Source organism: Suncus etruscus, chromosome 4 (assembly GCF_024139225.1).
Source record: "Suncus etruscus isolate mSunEtr1 chromosome 4, mSunEtr1.pri.cur, whole genome shotgun sequence".
In the NCBI taxonomy this organism is placed as follows: Eukaryota; Metazoa; Chordata; class Mammalia; order Eulipotyphla; family Soricidae; genus Suncus; species Suncus etruscus.
This window is the reverse complement of record NC_064851.1, coordinates 162,133,687-162,146,089: the sequence shown is the minus strand read 5'-3', so window position 1 is coordinate 162,146,089 and position 12,403 is coordinate 162,133,687. Positions and strand designations below refer to the sequence as shown.

The 12,403-nt window shown below is 35.6% G+C and overlaps 1 protein-coding gene and 1 long non-coding RNA gene across 3 annotated transcripts in view; one reads left to right on the top strand and one right to left on the bottom strand.

Moving 5' to 3' along the window:
- LOC126006085 (uncharacterized) overlaps positions 1-12,403 on the bottom strand; it is a 1,493,032-nt gene that overhangs the window by 295,035 nt on the left and 1,185,594 nt on the right. The window lies entirely within an intron of this gene.
- The window catches only part of PRR16 (proline rich 16), a 301,149-nt gene that overhangs the window by 285,104 nt on the left and 3,642 nt on the right, over positions 1-12,403 (top strand). Inside the window, exon 3 of one of the 2 annotated variants that reach the window (XM_049771404.1) lies at positions 7,439-7,497. The exons of the other annotated variant lie outside the window; for it this stretch is intronic. The gene's annotated coding sequence lies outside the window, so the exon portion shown is untranslated. Of the gene's footprint in view, positions 1-7,438; positions 7,498-12,403 lie in introns of those variants that run through there. 2 annotated transcript variants of the gene reach the window in all.

Sequence of the window (12,403 nt, the reverse complement as noted above, 5' to 3'; positions counted from 1 at the left end):
CTTCATGATCCACTTATCTGTTGTTGGGCATTGAGGTTTAACCAGCATATTTTTATGTTAGTTTTTGTAGTTTAGATCTCATGCTTTCAGTGTTGTTAACTCTTATTTTACATATAGATATAGATAATATAGATAGATATAGGTATACAACACTACACAGTGATATGACCTCTATCCCTCTTCTTACTCACCTCTTTTTTCCATGTCCTTCCTTTCCTTCCATATTCTCTCATTTCTCTAAACTGGGATAAAGGATAAGCTAAGTATCCCCATTTGATGGCAATTGTGTATTCCCTTTTCTTATTATTTTATATAGAAGACAAGTGAGATCATTGATATTTGCTTCGTCCTTTTTCTTCAAGCTCTTTTTACTTGGTTCTATCCAAGTTTGAGTGACTAATATGATTTCCTTATTCTTCACAGCTGCATAGTATTCCATTGTGTCTGTATACAACACCTTCATTATCCACTCCTCTGTTATTAGGCATCTAGATTGTTTCCATAACCTAGTGAAAGAGGAAGTCTCAAATCACTGTGCCATCTGCTGCAAATAGCTTCCTTTTAGCTGTCCCCATCCTATATTTTAAACATTTATGCCAATGAGCTTTTTCTGAGACTGTGAATGTTTATAATTTCCTAAGACTCAAAGGAAACTAATGCAAGGGAAATTACCGGACATATATATTCCTGGACATATATATGAAATATATAACTTAAAAAAGTCTAAAATAAATAAAGTTCCAACCAGTGTAAGTGGAAATGCAAGATGTTAATCTTATTTTAGTATCAAATAAACCCTAAATTAGCAAGTCTCTGGGGCACAAATGGGGATCTTTTGATATTTTGATAAATAATACAAAGGCCTAGCACCACAAAACAACTCATACTTAATTTAGTCCTAACTTCATGGTGGGGAGTTTTTTCTTTTCTACTTTTCAAGAAACTTTTCTATTTTCAAACATCTGAACACCTTTATTACTCAATATTTTCATTCCTAAAAATATGTAAGACTCCAGGTATCTTGCTATGAACATAGAAGCCCATCATCACTGACCTTATGTCGCTAGCTTTTGTGCAAAGGTTCTACAGAGAACAATGGTATGCATGTCTTTTTGAATGAATGTTTTGTTTTCCTGGGGTTAGAAACTAAGAGTGGAATTGTTGGGTCAGATGGCAACTCTATACTTACTTTTTGAAGAAATCTTCATTCTAAAGCAGAATCATTTTTAATGTTCCTCTCTATGTTCTATTTTGCAGTCTCTTTTGAAATGCCATTTTATAATGCAAGAACATTTTTCTTTTTCATAAGCTTTGAATATTCAGCCATACTAAAATGCAACATATTTTAGAAGAAAAATGTTATTTGAGTACAGTATTTTTTTAAAAAATGTTTTTAAAATAATTAAAAAAGATTAGGGGCCATACAATATTACAGCAGGGATGATGCTTACCAGGAATCTATATGGTGCCCTGAGCTCTTCAGGATTAATCACTCAGGATAGAGACACAGTAAGCCCTACACATCACCAGGTGTAGCCTCCACCCCAATTAAGTAAAAGGAAGGTTAGAGAGGATTCTTTTGTTATGTGTCAAGAGATGTTTTGCTAAACTTACTAGCTTTGGAAATTTTACTAAAACAAAAGGTTTGAGTTATTTCCAGCATGGGGCAAAAGTGCATTCATCAGATTGGTCATAGTCCACAATTTTAAAAATAATTTTTATTGTAACCAATGTAAATTACAAATCTTTCACAGTTATATTTAAGGTACATAGTAACAGTGAGTTAGGGCCATTTCCTCCACCAGTATTTTCCTCTCTCCACCCCTGTTCCCAGCATGCATCCCAGGCCTCCCCACTTTGCCCCCCTGGACTGCTGCTAGTGTATGTAACAGGTCCCCTTTGTGTATAGCTTGTTGTAGATTGGGTATCTTGATTCAGTTGTCATTGACTTTGGGTTTGGTATTTAGGTCTGATCATTTTTTTTAATTTCCACTCAATGTTGGTACCATCCACTTTGTTTTCTTCCTCCATTTATGAGGCAGAACAGGATGATTCAAATTCTGTGGTTCTGTTGGAAAAAGAAAAGAAAAGAAAGCTGGGAGGAGACTGTCTAGATAGAAGCTATAAATATCAATTTAAAAGAAGAAAGGGAAAAACATAAAAAACACAAAACCTTGACACACCAGCCCTCCTTCCTTTTTTTTCTTTCTTCTTGTTATTTTTCTGTCGCTGTTGCGTTGTTTTTGTTTTTGTTTTGTCATAGTCAACTTGACCTTGACTTCTAATCTTGCCTGTGCTTGGTCAAAAAATTATGCTAATAAAAAGGCAAGGCATAAAGTCTATTTTCCAGATTGACAGCATCAGATATCCATTATTAAGATGCCAGAGAAAGAAGGCAAAGTCATTTCATAAAGAACGAGCGTAGCATTTTATTGCTTGTCGACAGAATTTAACATTGGAAAACATCCATGAATATTAGCAGGGAAATATTTGTTACTATTTATTTCATGTCATAAATTAGCAACCTAAAATTAATGTGGGTTGACAGAAATGTTTAAAGAAGGAGAAAGCACTGTTAACATTTTAATTTTATTTTGATTGAAAGTACTTTCATTCCACAGTGAAAAATATAGTCCACTCTTCTAGTATGCCTGATTTCCAATGCAATTCAGAAAATCATGCCTGTGATCACATTAGACTGGGAAGAGTTAATGTAGTGACATAAAGGGGACCACTGTTACACCTTGCTTATTTTTCAGTCTTCTCCAATCTGGCTACAACTGTTTTAAACTGATATTACAAAAGAATAGGTTACTACATGAGGTTACTACAAGGACACAAATTTAAGTAAATTTAAACTATACAAATTAATGTTATAATAAAAGTATTTTTTCTGTCTGATTATCTCATAAGAACTTTACTTTTCTAATCTCTACTTATATATAATATTCATAGAAAATTTACCAAGTTGTTTTTTAAGTATTTATATAGACAGTAAATTATAACCTTATTTTAGACGGCAAAGTCTGCAGGGTGAATTTGTGTAGTAGATTAATACTTTATTTTCTCTTGCTAAGAAGTCAGTGCTTCTATATCCTCATATAAAAATATCAAAATCTTTGCAAGTGAGCACTTATAAAAATTTAAAATATCAATTGAGCATATAGGTATTTTATTTATTTTTGTTTGTTTGTTTGGGTCACACCCAGTGGAATTAGGGGTTACTCCTGGCTCTGCACTCAGAAATCACTCCTGGCAGGCTGGGGGACCATATGGATACCAGAATTCAAACCACCTTCTGTCCTGGATCTGCTTCATGCAAGGCAAATGCCCTACCACTTTGTTATCTCTCCTGACCCTTTAATGAACTATTTATATCAGTTTTTTACTCCTTTTATAAAAGTACATTGTTCTGGTTACTGTGAATGGAGAAATGAAAAAGGACAGAAAAAACTAGGCAAACTTTACACCGGGATTCAGGGATTAAGATTGGTTTAATTCATTGTAATGGTTGCAAAGACTTCAAGTATGACAGATAAAAGTCTTTGGCCTCTCATCTCCCTCTTCCCACACTCCTACCACTATTCGAAAAAGGCATTCTACTTCTCTCATTGATTAACATTGTCAGGGCAGATTTTAGTGTATTAGTTTTCTAACTCCTCTGAGCTCTCATCTCTGGGCATTATCACAATAATGTCTTTAATTGTTCTTATAACCCATAGACAAGAGAGACTATTCTGTGTGTGTCTCTCTCCCTCTGACTTAGATCACTCAGCATAATAGTTTCCATGTCCATTCATATATAGGAAAATTTCATGACTTTATCTCCCCTGATGGCTGCATAATATTCCATTGTGTATATGTACCACGGGTTCTTTAGCCATTTATCTGTTGATTGGCATCTTGGTTCTTTCCAGAGTTTGGCTATCGTAAATAGTGCTGCGATGAAACTATGTGTTAAGAGGGATTTTTGTATTGGATTTCTTTTAGGGTATATCCCTAGGAGTGATATTGCTGGATTATATGGGAGCTCATTTTTCAGTTTTTTGAGGAAACTCCATATTGTTTTCCATAAAGGCTGGACTAGATGCCATTCCTACCAGCAGTGAATGAGGGTTCCTTTCTCTCCACATCCCCACCAGCAATTATTGTTCTTGTTCTTTGTGATGTGTGTCATTCTCTGTAACGTGAGATGGTACCTCATTGCTGTTTTTATTTGCATCTCCCTGATAATTAGTGGAAACACAAGGAATACTCTTTGTCTGATGGGTATTAGGTGAATAGTTTCTCCTATTCTGAGGGTGGCTTTTGTATCCTAGGCACTGTTTCCTTTGAAGTGCAGAAGCTTCTCAGCTTAATATATATATTATAATAATATAATATAAAATATAATAATATAATAATATGATATAATAATATAATATATAATAATATAATATAATATAATATAATAATATATATATGCTTCCTTCAAACCTGAAAGTGAGTCTGGCTGGGTGAAGTATTCTAGGTGAAGCACTAATACCCCACCACTTCTTTCTGAACTTGAGCATTTCTTTTTAGAGGTCTGCTGTAAATTCAAAGGATGCTCCTTTGAATGCAATTTCCCTTTTTGATCTTGCTGGTTTCAGAATTCTATCCCTATATTTGGGATTTGTCATTGTGACTAGAATGTGTCTTGGGGTGTTTTTCTTTGGGTCTCTTTTAGCTGGTACTCTTTGGGCATGCAGAATTTGGTTGCATGCTGTCGTTAGCTCTGGGAGTTTCTCTGTAATGATGACCTTAAATATTGTTTCTACCTGGGGATTTTTCTTTTTGGGGGGGGGGGAAGAAAGGGGATCACACTCAGTGATGTTCAGGGGTTACTCCTGGCTATGGGGAACCATATTGGACGTCAGTGGATCAAACTGTGGTCCTTCCTAGGCTAGCCACAACTCTGGCACCTACCTGGGGATTTTCTTCCTGGGTCTCTGGGACTCCAATTATTCTTACGCTGTTTCTGTTAAAATTGTCAACGACTTCTGTTTTCATCTGTTCACATTCTTTGAGTATTTTTTCATTGTTTGATCATTTGCTTGAAGGTTCTTTTCTAGTCTCTTCTGCTGTATGGAGCTGTTTTGCATCTCATATTCCAGCTCGCTGATTCTGTCCTCGGATGCTGTTATTCTGTTTGAGAGGCTTTCCATTAGTTTTTAATTTCATCTACTGAGTTTTTCAGACCTTTTATTTCATTTTGAAGTTTTTTGATTATTATCTTTGTGTTCTGTTTTGCTTGATCTATTCTTTCTTTGAGTCTATGTGCATCCACCATATTTCTATTTGAAACTCCTTCTCTGAGAGGCTAACTATGTGGTTGGTACTTTCTGGATCATAAGAGCTGCCATCTTTATTTTTTATGCATGTTGTTGTCCTACATTTTTCCCCCATTGATAAATTTGCAGTGTGGCATTTATTGAATGTTGTGGCAGGGTTCATGGGATAGATGAAGCACACGGCCTTGTAGCAAAGCCCAGCAACTGCACTCCTCCATGCTTCCTCATTTCCTGGCCGGTGAAGCTAGATGGGATTAAATTTTCTGGGGTCTTCCTTAGTAGCCTCATGCAGGGGATCACGAAAGCCAAGTAAAAAGGAATGCAGGGACTTTTTGAAAACACCAGGCAGGAGTCTGGTACCACCTTGTGGGTTGGGACTGCCTACCTGGCCAGCAAATCTTAATCAAATGAAGTTTGTTGGGATCTTCCTTAGCAGCCTCACACGGGGAATCAGGAAGCCCAGATAAAATTATTTGGGACAGAGTTGAAGGCCCAAATTTATGGTGGGTGAACATGGCATTTACACGGAGACCAAGAAGCACCCTATTGTTCTTGTGACCTAATCTTCTGCTCATCTCCTTAGGTTTACAGTCACTGTTTAAATTAAATTTTCCCTTAATGTATGTTTTGTAAGTAAAGTCTGACAGATCCTGGAATGTTCTGAAATTTTAAGATCTCCCTCATCATGGTTCTATATGTACCATTACATGAATTCATTTTGATCATCTAGTTCCCTTTTTACTTCTAACTGATATTTCCTCCCTGCTGTTTCAATGGGACCAAAGCTCAGGCTACCATGTGTTGTGTCTGAGCTGAAAAGGCTCACACTTGTGGGTGGGTTTCAAGTTTACATTCATTCTCCTCCAGAAGCAGAAAAACAAAAGGGGTGTGTGTTAGGGGAGCATTAGGGGCTAGTAAGAAAGTAAAACCTTTTCATCTTACTTTCATTTGATTTGGCGGCTATTCCCAGCTGTCTCAGACTTACTTCTGGTTCTACTCTGGGATCATTTCCAAAGTTCAGAGACTTTTAGAATAAAGACTCTGAGGTCCATGTAAATGTTGTAGCTTGCCTTGGTCATTTGGAACTCACATTTATTGAATGTCACTGTCTGTTGCACCAGCTCAGATGAGAAGGATAATTGTGAAGTACATGATATTTCAGGGTGTCAGGTATTTATTTTAGAAAATGACTATCTTTCCTTAGAAGTTTAAATATTGTTGCTCTACACTGTTGCTTTGTTAGGAACATACTCTATATCCGTAATATCTCAAGTGTTGCTATCATTTATTGAGTGTGCCTCACTATTGCTGTCATGTATACACATTCCCTAGACCATCCCTGCTTTACAGGAGAGAACAGCAAGCAGAGACTCTGCCAGAGAAGCACGCACATGTCATGACATTAGAAAATGTCATACATAACGCACAAAGAAAAATCGGTTGTGTCAACTTGGAAAGCCATGCTAAAATTAGCAATATATTGTTCTCCCATTTAAAATAACTATTTTCAAGTGGTTTTCTAAATCGTCATAATTTGTAAAGCATGAAATGAAATGTTTTTATATAGTGCATAGATATTTACTAGAACTTAAAGATTACAATGAAAGCCATCTATAATTGACTACCTATTTTAATCACAAGTACTATTATTTATAATCCATATGTTCAAACCTTTGTTATGTTTAATATGCAATGCATATACCCAATATAAATCCAGAATATTAACAAAGAAACGTGGGGACATTATTTATATGTATTTTTTGATTGTTTGTGGGGAGTAGATGGGCCACTCCTAGCAGTATGCAGGGGTGCCTGTCTCTGTGTCAGGAATTACTCCTGTCAGTGCCAGGGATCAAATAAGGCTGGCTGATGTATAAGATAAATGTCTTAACACTTGTGCAATCTCTTAGGCTTATCTAAAAAAAAAAAAAAAGCCAATCTATCTGCCTAGAAAGCTTTACTTACTTTTTATTTCCAAACAAATGAAAAGTGTCCTTTAAAAATGATTTAATATAGCTTATCATTGAAAACTTATGATAAAAACTCTAAAATATTTCTGAACATCTTAATGAAACTGCCAAATTTTTCTACTTTGACTCTTTACTTTTTGTTAATTCTTTTCAAAGGTGTGCTATTTAAGCCGAGTCCTCAGACCTCCTGTTGCAAGTTTTCAAAGGGGATTAAGGTTAGTTATATCTACAGACCTGGTCACAAGTCATGGCACTACATAATCTTGCCCTATTCCTCCTCCAGAAAACTGATAGTCCTGCCTGTAACATAGAATGATTTTGATAATTTTATTAATTAAAAATAATCTTCATAGTTACAGAATCCTCTGTTAGTAGTTCTCGTCTCATCAGGACAGTCTTATATAAAACTCTTATAAGCTACATTTGACAATGGTTTTGTTAGAAAGATCTATAATTGAAAAATAAGAAAAGCATGGCAGTAGACTAGTATCAAGTAACATTCAGGTAACCCATTTTCAGGGAAACAGCTAGAAAGTTAACTCAAGGTCGTTTTGCTTTTTAATAGTCAAGGAGAAAGTGCTTTGAGATCCCTTTATTCAATTTGAAAAAAAAAAACACTTGGGAATTTTGGTGACCATATAGGCCATGTTGCCTGATTTGTCAGGCAACAGTTTATAATGATAGAAATGTAATTGACACAAACTATCAATTCATTTTAATATTTTTTTGAAAATTATATAAAGATTTTCCTTTTGTGCCTTAGTCCACTAGGGCTGCAAAAGCACCTGAGACTGGAGGAGTTGAGGAACAACTACTTATTTCTGGAGTATACAAAGTCCAATGACTGATGTCATGTCTTATGAAAGCCAGGTTCCTATTCCTGACAACTACTGACAAGGGTAGGGTGCAGGTTCCTCTGTAATGGAAAGGTCTTCTCTGGTTTCCCCCTTATTTGAGAACTAGTCCCCTTCACAAGATCTCTTCTCTCAGATGTGCCAAAATTCCCTGCCTCAAATACCATCATATTTTTTAATTATTTCTTTTTTAAACACCACGATTACAAAAATAATTGTAGTTGGGTTTCGGTAATAACAAGAACACCCCCCCTTCACCATGCAACCTTCCCATCACCAATGCCCCCATCTCTTCTCTCCCCACTCCCAGCCTGTATTCGAGACAGGCTTTCTACATCCCTCACTCAGTGACATTGTTATGATATTGTTATGATAGTTCTCGGTGTATTATTTCTCTAATTGCACATACCACTCTTTGTGGTGAGCTTCATATCTTGAGCATGTCCTTGGGCCCTTATCTCTGGGAAATATTTCAATGTCATTTCAGTGTACTGATTTTTAAGATTTGTGTCTTAGATACCATGAAATATTAAAAAGAGATCAAACTGAGAAGAAGCTAATGAGTGTTTTTAGGAATCAGGTATACTGCATTTCTAATAAATTGGAATGAAGTTCACCTTAGAAAGAGAACATTTAAGAGATCTTTATGTGGGGCCAGAGCGGTGGCACAAAGCAGTAAGATGTCTGCCTTGCCAGTGCTAGTCCAGGACAGACCTCCATCCCCCAGTGTTCCATATGGCCCCAAGCGAGGAACAATTTCTGAGCATATAGCCAGGAGTAACCCCTGAGCATCACCAGGTGTGGCCCAACCCCCCCCCAAAAAGAGAGAGAGATTTATGTTTCAGTATAAATAAATATTTATTTGTTAGAATACATTAATTTTTAGAAAAACATAAATGACTCAACTTGCTTTCAAGAATATTCAAGCCATAACAACCAAAGGAAAATAATTGTCAAAAATTTTCTACTAAAATGGGCAGCACAATGACATATTTTACTGCTAGTATTTTTTATCGACACTGCTACTGTTACTTGAGCTACTAAATGAAGAAAATAAGTCAAACATAAAAACCACCCAAGTTGGGGCTGGAGAGATAGCATGGAGGTAGGGCATTTGCCTTGCATGCAGAAGAACGGTGGTTCGAATCCCAGCATCCTATATGGTTCCCCGAGCCTGCTGGGAGCGATTTTTTAGCTTAGAACCAGGCTCAACCCTGAGCGCTGCCGGGTGTGACCCCAAAACAAAACAAAAAAGAAGCCACGCAAGTTTTAAATTTTGAAAAAGAAAAAAATGTTCTATGATTTAATATATGTACTTAACATTGATAGTTTCTAATTTATCAATTCTATGAATCTAATACTATTATTTTATATAATTATAAGGAATTTTTTGGTGGGGGCCAAACCCAGTGGCATTCAAAAGATACTCTTGGCTCTACACTCAGAAATCACTCATGGCAGGGACGAGGATCATATGGCATGCAGGAGATCGACCCCCAGTTCGTCGTGGGTCACCATGTGCAAGGCAAACTTCCTACCTCTGCGCTGTCTCTCAGCCCAATAATTATAAGTTTTAATACATAAAGGCTGACTCAGAAATGTAATCTGAAGTGTAGATAAATCACTAATGTCCAGAAATATAATCACCTGCATAGTTAATTGTTGTGGTAAGGAGAGCATCTTAAAATACAGCAATATATAGATAATTGCTATGCGATTTTTGCCAGTCTATTTGGAAAACAACACATCTATAAATAATAACAAACGAGTTAGATGGATAGATTAAAATAGAATTGACAAACGTTTTGTGTAGATGGACATATATGTGTGTTAAAAGAGTCTAAAGACTGTATGGACCATCTTATTGTCACAGATATTCAGTAATTCATTCCTTCTTTGGTATATCAATTCTCTGAGGTTATAATGCCTGACTTTGTTGTGTATGTGTGTGTGTGTGTGTGTGTTTGATTTTTGGGGAGGAGGGTGATTAAAATTCTATTTACAAATACTAACATTGATGTAATCTTACTGAACTAGAATTTTCTAACTGGAAAATACTATGAATAAATACTGCATGCTTGACAGCATAAATAATGTGCGAAAGAAGTATAACTCTGGATTTAACTCAAATGTACCTAATTATACTTTATATGTCCTAGGTTTGTCATAATGCCTGACTTTAAATAGAAATTTTATGCATTTTTAAATAAATTAAGGAGCATTTCTTGTTGCCATTACTTTAAATTACACATATTTTCTTTTGCAATTATTTTTGTCTCTTTATATTTAATACTTAATATCTTCAGCCATATATTATCCTATAGTTTTAAATATTTTACATAGTATATACATATAAATGCACATATTTTCATATAACTTTTATAAAATTTATGTCTTCAAAAGTTTAGATTTTTGCTTATTAGATTAAATTCTAAAACAGTTTAAAAATTGAAAATGAGACTCCTGAAGTGTTTGAAACTTTGACATATTGCATCTAAAATAAAAACTTAATTATAAACAAAAGCTTTTTTTTTTCAGAGTGAAGCAATTGGTCTAGGAATTCAGGATGGGTCCGAAAACTTTTCCAGGGCATTTATCATCACATTAGTTTTAGAAGGTTCTCTTAAATATAGTTCATTTTTCACTATTTTGATGTTGTATAAACTTATTTGGTTAGTTTTGGCTGCCATAAAACCAAATACTGTTTGGTTTGGGGGGCCATACCTGCCTGTGCTTATTTTTGGTTTGTGGTTAGGGTTCACTTCTGGTAGGGTTTAGGAGACCAGGATCAAATCTAGGTCAGTCACTGGCAATGTGAGTGAGTGAGTGCCTTGCCTGCTGTACCAGCTCTGGGGTCTACTAAATTGATTTATCTTCTATAATTGTGATGGCAGCCAAATCTGTATACATGTTTGTAACAAATATTTTTAAGGGAGATAGACTTTGATGGTTTAAATTTTATGGCCTTGAATACTCTGGTTTCTCTTCAGATCACATAAATCTTTCGCCTTTTATATCCTTTAATATTGGACGTTCATAAAAATCTTAAAATGTCAATTATGCATGAAGCTATTTGAGGATTTTTCTTAGTGGAAAAAATTGAGCCAGAGGCTAATTGAACATGTTATCTGATATCATATAGGGAGAGCCCTGATATTTGTACCAATTCTTTAAACTCAGTAAGACATGATCTGTACCTTTAATACCCAATTTTAGATAACAATCAGTGGATAGAAATATTTACTGGTTGCAGGTATCCTCAGACTATGGTCCCCATGGAACCCTCTGAGGACATTTATCCAGCCCACCGGGTGTTTTTGCTGATGCTGGTTAATTTATCCAGCCCACTGGGTGTTTTTGCTGCTGGTGGTTCATTTTACATCAAAATAAGGTATGTGTAGTGTGCTTAGAAATTTGTTCATATTTTTACAATACAGTCCAGCCCTCCAATGGTCTGAGGGTCAATGAACTGGCCACTTATTTAAAAAGTTTGAGGACCCCTGAACTATATGGGGTTTTTGCCTTGGCTTTTAATGTGTGCTCATGGTGGTAAGCTGAGAGACAATTATCTACTACCATAAGACATCCATAAAGAAATTGGTAGCTTAAGAGAAGTCTCATAAAAAATGTTTTCCATTAAATTTTGGACATTAAAAACAGGTCATCTCAATTTAATAAGAAATTTAAAATAGGCCTTTTGTTCTCTTTTACTTTAGAACACAGACAGTGGTGGGGGGGGAGCATTCACTGCTTTCAGCTGATGGTTTTTCTGCAATGTTTGAGTAAACGTTTGACATTTACACTGTCTCTCCCTCCATCACACTTCTCATACTCTCTCCAGTCACTCTCCACATTAGTATTCTCAACAGTCCTGATATTTCATGACTAAAAATCTCATTTCTTTTACACTCTTTAGAAGGAAACTTTGGACCATGCCAACCTCTAAAGAAACATCAGTATTTTCTCCCTTCAACTTTATGGTGCTCAATATTAAGGGACCTGGCTATCCTTAGTTTCTTCTATTCATTTACTTCTGCTCTCAGTTCTATGTGTTTGAAATATCCTTTAACTTCATAACTAATTGTTTTGTGTTGTTTTGAAAATTCCAACCCATTTTTCAAATCACATCTTACAAACACTCTTACGTTTGTTATTGTCACAAAGCTTGTTAACATGAATAGTTTTGTCTCCATATCTACTTGGAGAGCAGAGGATTAGAAATTCATCTCTATGCTTCTTAGAATAGTATCTAGTATAGAGTAGGTAG